The following is an 8,636-nucleotide window of genomic DNA, read 5'->3' on the forward strand; positions in this document are numbered from 1 at the left end:
CCCATTAATATCAACAAAGTAGGCCAACAACAACAAAAATGCATTGTAATTTAACCTGTGAAATATGGCAATAGAGAAAAAAAAAAAAAAACCTTACAAGTGAAAGATGAAATGAGTCCTTTACTTACAGATTAAGACCCTAAATCTAACTGCACATCTCTCCACAGAAACTTGGCAAGCCGGACTAGAGTGGCATGATACATTTAAGTTGTGAGTGGGAAAAATCCACAACCAAGAATACTATATAATAGCTTTGCTATTATTCAGGGTAAAAGGAGAGACAAAGAGTTTGCAGACAAACAAAAACTAAAGAAGTTCGTAACCATTAAACTAGCCCTTCAAGGAGTTTTAAAGGGAACTCTTTGAGTGGGAGAAAAGATCAAAATGACAAAGACAAGAAAAGAATAGAGAAAATCTCCAGAAAGAAAGACAAAATAAGTAATGGCACTAAATATATATCTATCTAAAATTACATTGAATGTAAATGGATTAAATGCTTCAATCAAAACAAATAGAATGTCAGAATGGATAAAAACAAGATGCATCTATATACTGCCTACAAGAGGTTCATTTCAGACCTAAAGGCAACTGCCCATTAGAAGTGGAGAAATAGGTATCCCACGAATGGATGTCAAGAAAAGCAGGAGTAGCAAAACAATTATCTGCAAAAATAAAGGAACTCCTTGACAATAATAACAATAATACTAGGGGACTTAAACATCTCCCTGACATAGTGGACAGATTATCTAAGCAGAAAATCAACAAGGAAACAAAGGCTTTGAAAGAAATACTGGACCAGAGGGACTTACCAGATATATTCAGAACATTCCATCCTAAAACAGCAGAACACACAATCTTTTCAAGTGAATGTGGGAAATTCTCAACAGTAGATCACATACCAGGCCACAAGTCAGCCTTCACAAGTACAAAAAGACTTAGGTCATACTATGCATCTTTTCTGACCACAAACCTATGAAACTTGAAGTTAACCACAAGAAAAATTTGGAAAAACCACAAACACATGGAGGTTGAACAACAGGCTACTAAACAATGAATAGGCCAACCAGAAAATCAAAGAAGAAATTAAAAAATGCATGGAAACAAGTTAAAATGAAACCACAATGGCCCCAAACTTTTGGAATGAAGCAAAAATGTCATAAGAGGGAAGTAAAAAGCAATAGAGAGCTATATTAAAAAACAAGAAATCTCAAGTAAAAACCCAGCTAAAGGAGCTAGAAAAATAGCAACAAAAGACACCTTCAGCCAGCAGAAGGAAGGAAATAATAAAGATTAGATCAGAAATAAATGACATAGAAACTAATAACAAACAAACCCCCCCCCCAAACTCCCCCCAAACCAAACCAAACAAAAAAACACAATAAAAAAATCAATAAAATGCTTTTCTTTGAAAAACTTACTAAATTTGATAACTCCCTAGCCAGACTTGTCAAAAACAACAGAGAAAGGATCCAAATAAATAAAATTACAAATGAGAAAGGAGAAAGAAGAAACAACAGGAGGAAATAGAAAACTTGAACAAACCAATAGCTAGCAAAGAAATTGAATCAGCATTCAAAAAAATCCCAAGAAACAAAACTCCAGGGTCAGATGGCTTCACAGGCGAATTCTAGCAAACTTTGAAAGAACAGTTAATACCTATTACTCTCAAACTATTCTAAACAAATATAAATGGAAGGAAAACATCCAAAATCATTCTGTGAGGCCAGCATTACCCTGATACCAAAACCAGACTGACTCAACTAAAAAAGAGAACTATAGACCAAGATCCCTGGTGAAAATGAATGCGAAAATTCTCAATAAGATACTAAAAAATAAAATATAACATTACATTAAAATAATAATTCATCAGGATCAAGTGGGGTTTATTTCTGTGCTGCAAGGGTGGTTCATATTCACAAATCAATCAAAGTGATATACTACATTAATAAAAGGATAAGAACCAAACGGTCCTTTCAATAGATACAGAAGAGGTATGTGACAAAGCACAACATTCATTCATGCTACAAAACCTTAATGAAGTAGGTTTGCTGGGAATGTACAACATAATAAAGGCCAAATACCAAAAACCAACAACTAATATCATCCTCAATGAGGAAAAACAGAACTTTTCCTCTATAGTCAGGAACTAAACAAGACAGGAATGTCCACTCTCACCACTGTTATTCAACATAGTACTAGAAGTCCTAGCCTCAGCAATACAACAACAAAAAGATATAAAAAGCATCCAAAATTGGCAATAAATAAGTCAAACTTTCAGTATTTGGAAATGACATGATATTCTATATAGAAAACCCAAAGGACTCCACCAAAAAATTACTAGAATAATACATGCATTCAGTAAATTCATAGGATACAAAATCAATGTACAGAAATCTGTTGCATTTCTATTCACCAACAATAAAGCAAAAGAAAGAAATTAAGGAATCAAAGCCATTTACAATGGCACCAAATACCATAAGAAACCTAGGAATAAACTTAACCAAATTGCTAAAAGATCTGTACTTTGAAAACTATAAAACATGGCTGAAAGAATTTATTTATTTTTTAAATATTTTATTTATTTATTCATAGAGACATACACAGAGAGACAGAGGAGAGAGAGAGAGAGAGAGAGAGAGAGAGAGAGAGAGAGCGGCAGAGACACAGGCAGAGGGTGAAGCAGGCTCTATGCAGGGAGCCTGACGTGGGACTCAATCCCGGGTCTCCAGGATCACACCCCGGGCTGCAGGTGGCGCTAATCCGCTGCGCCACTGGAGCTGCCCTGGCTGAAAGAATTCAAACAGGACTTGCAGTTCATGTTCATAGATCGGAGGAAAAAATATTGTTAAAATGTCTAGATTACCCAAAGAAATCTGCACTTTTAATGCAATCCCTATTAAAATACTACCAGCATTTTTCACAGAGCCAAGGAAGTAATCCTAAAATTTATATGGAACAACATAAGACCCCAAATAGTCCAAACATTCTTGAACAAGAAAAGCAAAGTTGGGGGCATTACAATTCTGGATTTCAAGTTGTATTACAAAGTTGTAGTGGCTAAGACAGTATGTTATTGGCACACACACACACACACACACACACAAAGACACATAGGTCATTAAAACAGAATAGAAAACCCAGAAATGAACCCAAAACCATATGGTCAATTAATCTTCAAGAAAAGCAGCAAAGATTATCCAATAGGAAAAAGATAGCCTCTTCAACAACTGGTGCTGGGAAAACTTGACAGCAACACGCTAAAACTATGAAACTGAAACACTTTCTTACATCAAACTTACAGAAAAATAAGTTCAAAATGGATGAAAGATCTAAATGTGAGAAGGAAACCAAAAGTCCTATCAAAGAACACAGCTGCAACCTCTTTGATATAAGAGGTACCAACTTTTTACTCTATATGTCTCCTCAGGCAAGGAAAACAAAAGGAAAAATAAACTATTGGGACTTCATCAAAATAAAAATCTGCACAGCGAAGGAAACTATCAACAAATCTAAAAGGCTGACCAAGGAATGGGAGATGTTATTTGCAAAATACATATCTGATAAAGGCTTAGTATCAAAATCTTTAAAGAATTTATCAAACTCAATCCCCTCTAAATTAAACTATCCAGTTAAGAAATGCACAGAACTCATGAGTAGACATTTTTCCAAAGAAGACACAGATGACTAATAGACACATGAAAAGATGCTCAACATCACTCATCATCAGGGAAATGCAAATCAAACCTCAATGAGATATCACCTCAAGACAGCATGACTAAAATTAACACCACAGGAAACTATAGGTATTGGCAAGGATGTGGAGAAAGGGGAATTCTCTTGCACTGCTGGTTGGAATGCCAACAGGTGCAGCTACTCTGGAAACCAGTATGGAGTTTTCTCAAAGTTAGAAATAGAACTGCTCTAGGATTAGAATTGCAATACTAAGTATTTATCCAAAGGATGCAAAAACACTGATTGGAAGGGATACATGCACCCTAATGCTTATAGTAGCATTATCAACAATAGCCAAATTGTGGAAAGAACTCAAATTTCCATGGACTGATGAATGGATAAAGAAGATGTGGTATATATACTCAATGTAATATTACTCAGCCATAAAAAAAGGGAATAGAATCTTGCTATTCACAATAATATGGATGGAACTAGAGAGTATTATGTGAAGTGAAAAAAGTTCGATCAGAGAAAGGCAAATAAAAGGCAACCAACATATGATTTCACTCAAACTGTGGAATTTAAGAAACAAAACAGTAAGCAGGATAAAATAGAGAGTTAAGCCACGAGACAGACTCTTAACTATACAGAACAATCTGACGTTTACCTGAGGGGAGTTAGTGAGGGGATGGGTTAAATGGGTGATGGGTATTAAAGAGGGCACATGTACTGATTAACCTGGGCGTTGTATGTAACTAATGGATCATGAATTCTATACCTAAAACTAATATTGCACTGTATGTAACCATCTGGAATTTAAAATGTGGAGAATAAAATAAAATAAGAATTAAAAATAAATGATCAGTGGAAAATACTTTTTTGTTATTGTTCTTGACTTTGCTTACTGTCTTAATAACTAGGCTCATCATTTCCCTATAGACTTGGGTTCTATTATTATCCACTCCATATTCTGTTTTCTTTTGCAGCAGGTATTATTCCAATTTGATCTGCAAAAACTCTGCATGTACCTGAGAGCAATATCCCTCAGTCTACTTCTGGAAGCCAATTTGCTCCAGACTCCAGGGGCCCCCATCTCTGTGGGCATCTAATGGAAAATATTCTATGATATATTTTACACCATCTTTTCTTCATCACTGTGTTTGCACATTAATTTGGGCTGTTTCTTCTGGATATAAACAGAGGAAGAAGTCAGAAATATTGCCTTATCATCATTACTGCAGAAAGCGAATACATATCGAGAAACTACGTTATTTTATCAAGGTATTATTCATTTTCTATTTCTCAGGTTTTTATCCATTAAGGGAAAAATGAGTTTTACTTGTCATGAGGTTTATGTAACCAATAATTTCAACCTGTTTTTGAGAAAAACATGAAGACAGGTGTTTTATTAAAGTGATTTGATCATTCCCTTAGTTGTGCTATGTGATTTTTTTCAATAAAACAAGTAAACAAAATAACTTAGCTCAGACAGTGTACATTGATTTTTATTAATTTAATTAGCTTAGAAGATACCTAATTCAGTTTGGAGCTATTAGAAAAAATACTTCATGGTAGAGATTTGTTTACTTTGTTTCTTAGCATTGAGAATTGTTTCTTAATACAAGTAGAATAAGAAGTAACTTTTCAGAAGTAGGAATCACCCAGAAAAGGCCATTTTGAAGTATGTGTAAGAAGACTTCATAGCGCTCAAATTAAATGTTTTCAAAAACTCATCTCATTTACTGCCATTTTGTTATTGTGGAAATTGAAACTCAAATTTAGTTTTAGCTTCCTCAATTTAAAGCAGCTCAGCTGTGTCAGAATATGAATAGAACTCAGACCTCCTTCAATCCCATCAGAACACAGGTTATCTTAGTTTTATTAACTTTATGAACTTGATTTATTAATATTTTGAGTGAGATATTGAGACATGGAGGAGGAAGATTAGGACTTAGGATATTCTTACGTAGTCAAATTGTGTATTTGAAGAAAATGATCCCAGGTGAATGAACAAGTTCAGAGGTTCTGTTCTGCCCAAGGCATATACCAGGAATATGCTATCTAACTGGTACCTCCTCAAATGTCGTATATTTGAATAAAATAGGGATAGGCATAATATCCTGAAACTGCTCTATTGCATAGTTACCCCACATCCAGTGTAATCATGCTCCTCTGGCCTTTGACAGTCTTGGAATACACAGGGGGCTGAAGCAAGAACTCTTATACTCCTGCACTCTATGTATCCTCACATCTCTTGGGAAGTTTCTCCTCAAACTGAACTCTCTCCTGTCAACAGAAAGAAAGAATATTAAAACCCATTTATTCAAGATGCAGGAAAATTATTGTACATTTATTTTTTGTCACTGACAAAGAGAAATTCCACAGCTGTCCATCCATTCCTCACATAATGTGTGGATTTATAACTCCACAACTAAAGAGAGAGAAGAGGCCATATTAAAGAGAGTAGGAAATACCAACTCATGGTTTAGGGAGAAAGAGATTGTGGGTCCTGTGTAGGTGAAGGAGCTGTGGTCACAAACAAGGGTGGGGGAAATAGAGGAGCACAGAAGAGTAATACACAAGGAGAATGTTTCCCCAAAGCCATTGGCTTAGAATATGAGAGGGGTTGAATTTCATTAGTTCTTGTTGCCTGGAACTTTAAGAATGGAATTGTAAAGGTCAGTTGGTTTGGCTGGGATAGAGCCCAGAGGGCACTGCCCTGCTCCTGGAGAGAAGGTAGGTAAACACTGGAGCCTGTCACTACTCGCCCATCCCCTCGCCCATCCCCTTCCCCTCGCCCCCCTCTCCTTCCACTACTCCTTGTTTGTTTCCCAGAGTTAGGAGTCTCTCATGTTCTGTCACCCTCTCTGATATTTTCCACTCATTTTCTTTCCTTTTCCCTTTATTCTCCAAATCTGCTCCTTCAGTATTTCTCACATCTATAAATGGCATACTATCCATCAGATTTCCCGAGACAGAAATATGGTTTATATATAATAAAATGTAACCATCTTGGGGATCCCTGGGTGGCACAGCGGTTTGGCGCCTGCCTTTGGCTCAGGGCGCGATCCTGGAGACCTGGGATCGAATCCCACGTCGGGCTCCCGGTGCATGGAGCCTGCTTCTCCCTCTGCCTGTGTCTCTGCCTCTCTCTCTCTCTCACTGTGTGCCTATCATAAATAAATTAAAAAAAAATTAAAAAAAATAAAATAAAATGTAACCATCTTAAGTGTAAAAACAAAACAAAACTCTGAAGCATGTAAAGAGCAATCTGAAGAATGCCTGGGCACACGAGTGGAAGATTATTCACTTTTCTCCCAGTGCATCCCTGAGAGGAAGCTTTCAAGGAGACACCTACCAATGAATAAAGGAGCGGGCTAGCACCATTTCCCTCTCCTGTCCCTCAGCAAAAATACACAGCCATCTGCAGGAAGTAGTGCAGCACTTACACTGTCTGCCTAACTTGCTTTCACCCAACCCCTCACGGCTGCCATAGTTAAGATTCCTTCAGTTCTAATGTGGTGGACACTTCCTCCAGGAGATGAGCACGAGCCCCTGCTCACAAGACATCTCCTAACCTGAAAGTTTGGCAGGGCTTCAGATCTGGTGGAGTTGGTGTCAGGTATCATTTTACAAGCAGACCAGTGCATATTCAGCTCAGGGATTAAACACTGCCCACAACAGGCAAGAGCAGCCACAACCCCACAGCAGCCCACACAGCATACACCTGAAGTGCCAGTCCCTAGACATGACAAGACTTCTTCCTCATAAGGCCATTACTTTCAGGAACAGGAAACCTACATGGCCTTTCTAACACAGAGAAGGAAAGATGGAGGAATTTATCCCAAATTAAAGAATGAGATAAGGTGATAGTCAGAGATCTAAGTGAAACAGATCTATAAACAACATGCCTGATGGAGAATTTAAAGCAGCAATCATAAGGATACTCACTGGGCTTAAGAAAAGAATAGAAGACATTAGGAAAACACTTACCACAGAGTTAAGAGTTAAAAAAAGAATCAATCAGTGATGAAGAATGTAATAAGGTAGACTGGAAACATGGTTTGTGCAGTGAACAGCTGGCTAGAGGATCTGGCAGTGGAACAAACTAGTGACTTAGAAGACAAAATAATGGAAAATAATGAAGGTGAACAAAAGAGAGAAAGAATTATGCAACATGAGTATAGACTGAGGGAACTCTGTATCTCTATCAAATGTAATAGCATTTGTACTATAGGAATCTCAGAAGAAGAAAGAGAAAAGGGGGGGCAGCAAATTTATTTAAAGCAATAATAGCTGAAGCATTCCTAATCTGGGGAAGGAAACAGATATCCAGATGCAAAAGGCATAGAGAATTCCCACCAAAATCAACAAAAGCAGATCAATAGCAAGACATGTTGTAAACTTGCATAATATGGCAATAAAGAAAAAAAAAAACTAAAAGCAGCAAGACAAAAGAAGTCCCTAACTCACAAAGGAAAACACATAAGGCGGGGATCCCTGGGTGGTTCAGTGGTTTAGCACCTGACTTCAGCTCAGAGCGTGATCCTGGAGTCCCAGGATTGAGTCCCATATCAGGCTCCCTGCATGGAGCCTGGTTCTCCCTTTGCTTGTGTCTCTGCCTCTCTCTCTCTCTCTGTCTGTCTGTCTCTCATGAATAAATACATAAATAAATCTTAAAAAAGAAAAAGGAAAACACATAAAGCTAGCTGGAGATTTCCTAAAAGAAAATTGGCAAGCCAGAAGAAAGTGTCATAATATATTAAAAATGCTGAGTGGGAAAAATCTGCAGCCAAGAATATTCTATCCAGCAAGGCTGTCATAAAGAAGAGAAGGAGAGGTAGGGAGTTTCCCAGACAAACAAAAATTAAAGGAGTTAATGACCACTAAACTAGCTCTGTAAGAAATATTAAAGGGAACTCTTTGAGCAGAGGGAAGTGACCAAAAGTGACAAAACCAATAAA

Source organism: Canis lupus, chromosome 18, assembly GCF_048164855.1.
Source record: "Canis lupus baileyi chromosome 18, mCanLup2.hap1, whole genome shotgun sequence".
In the NCBI taxonomy this organism is placed as follows: domain Eukaryota; kingdom Metazoa; phylum Chordata; class Mammalia; order Carnivora; family Canidae; genus Canis; species Canis lupus.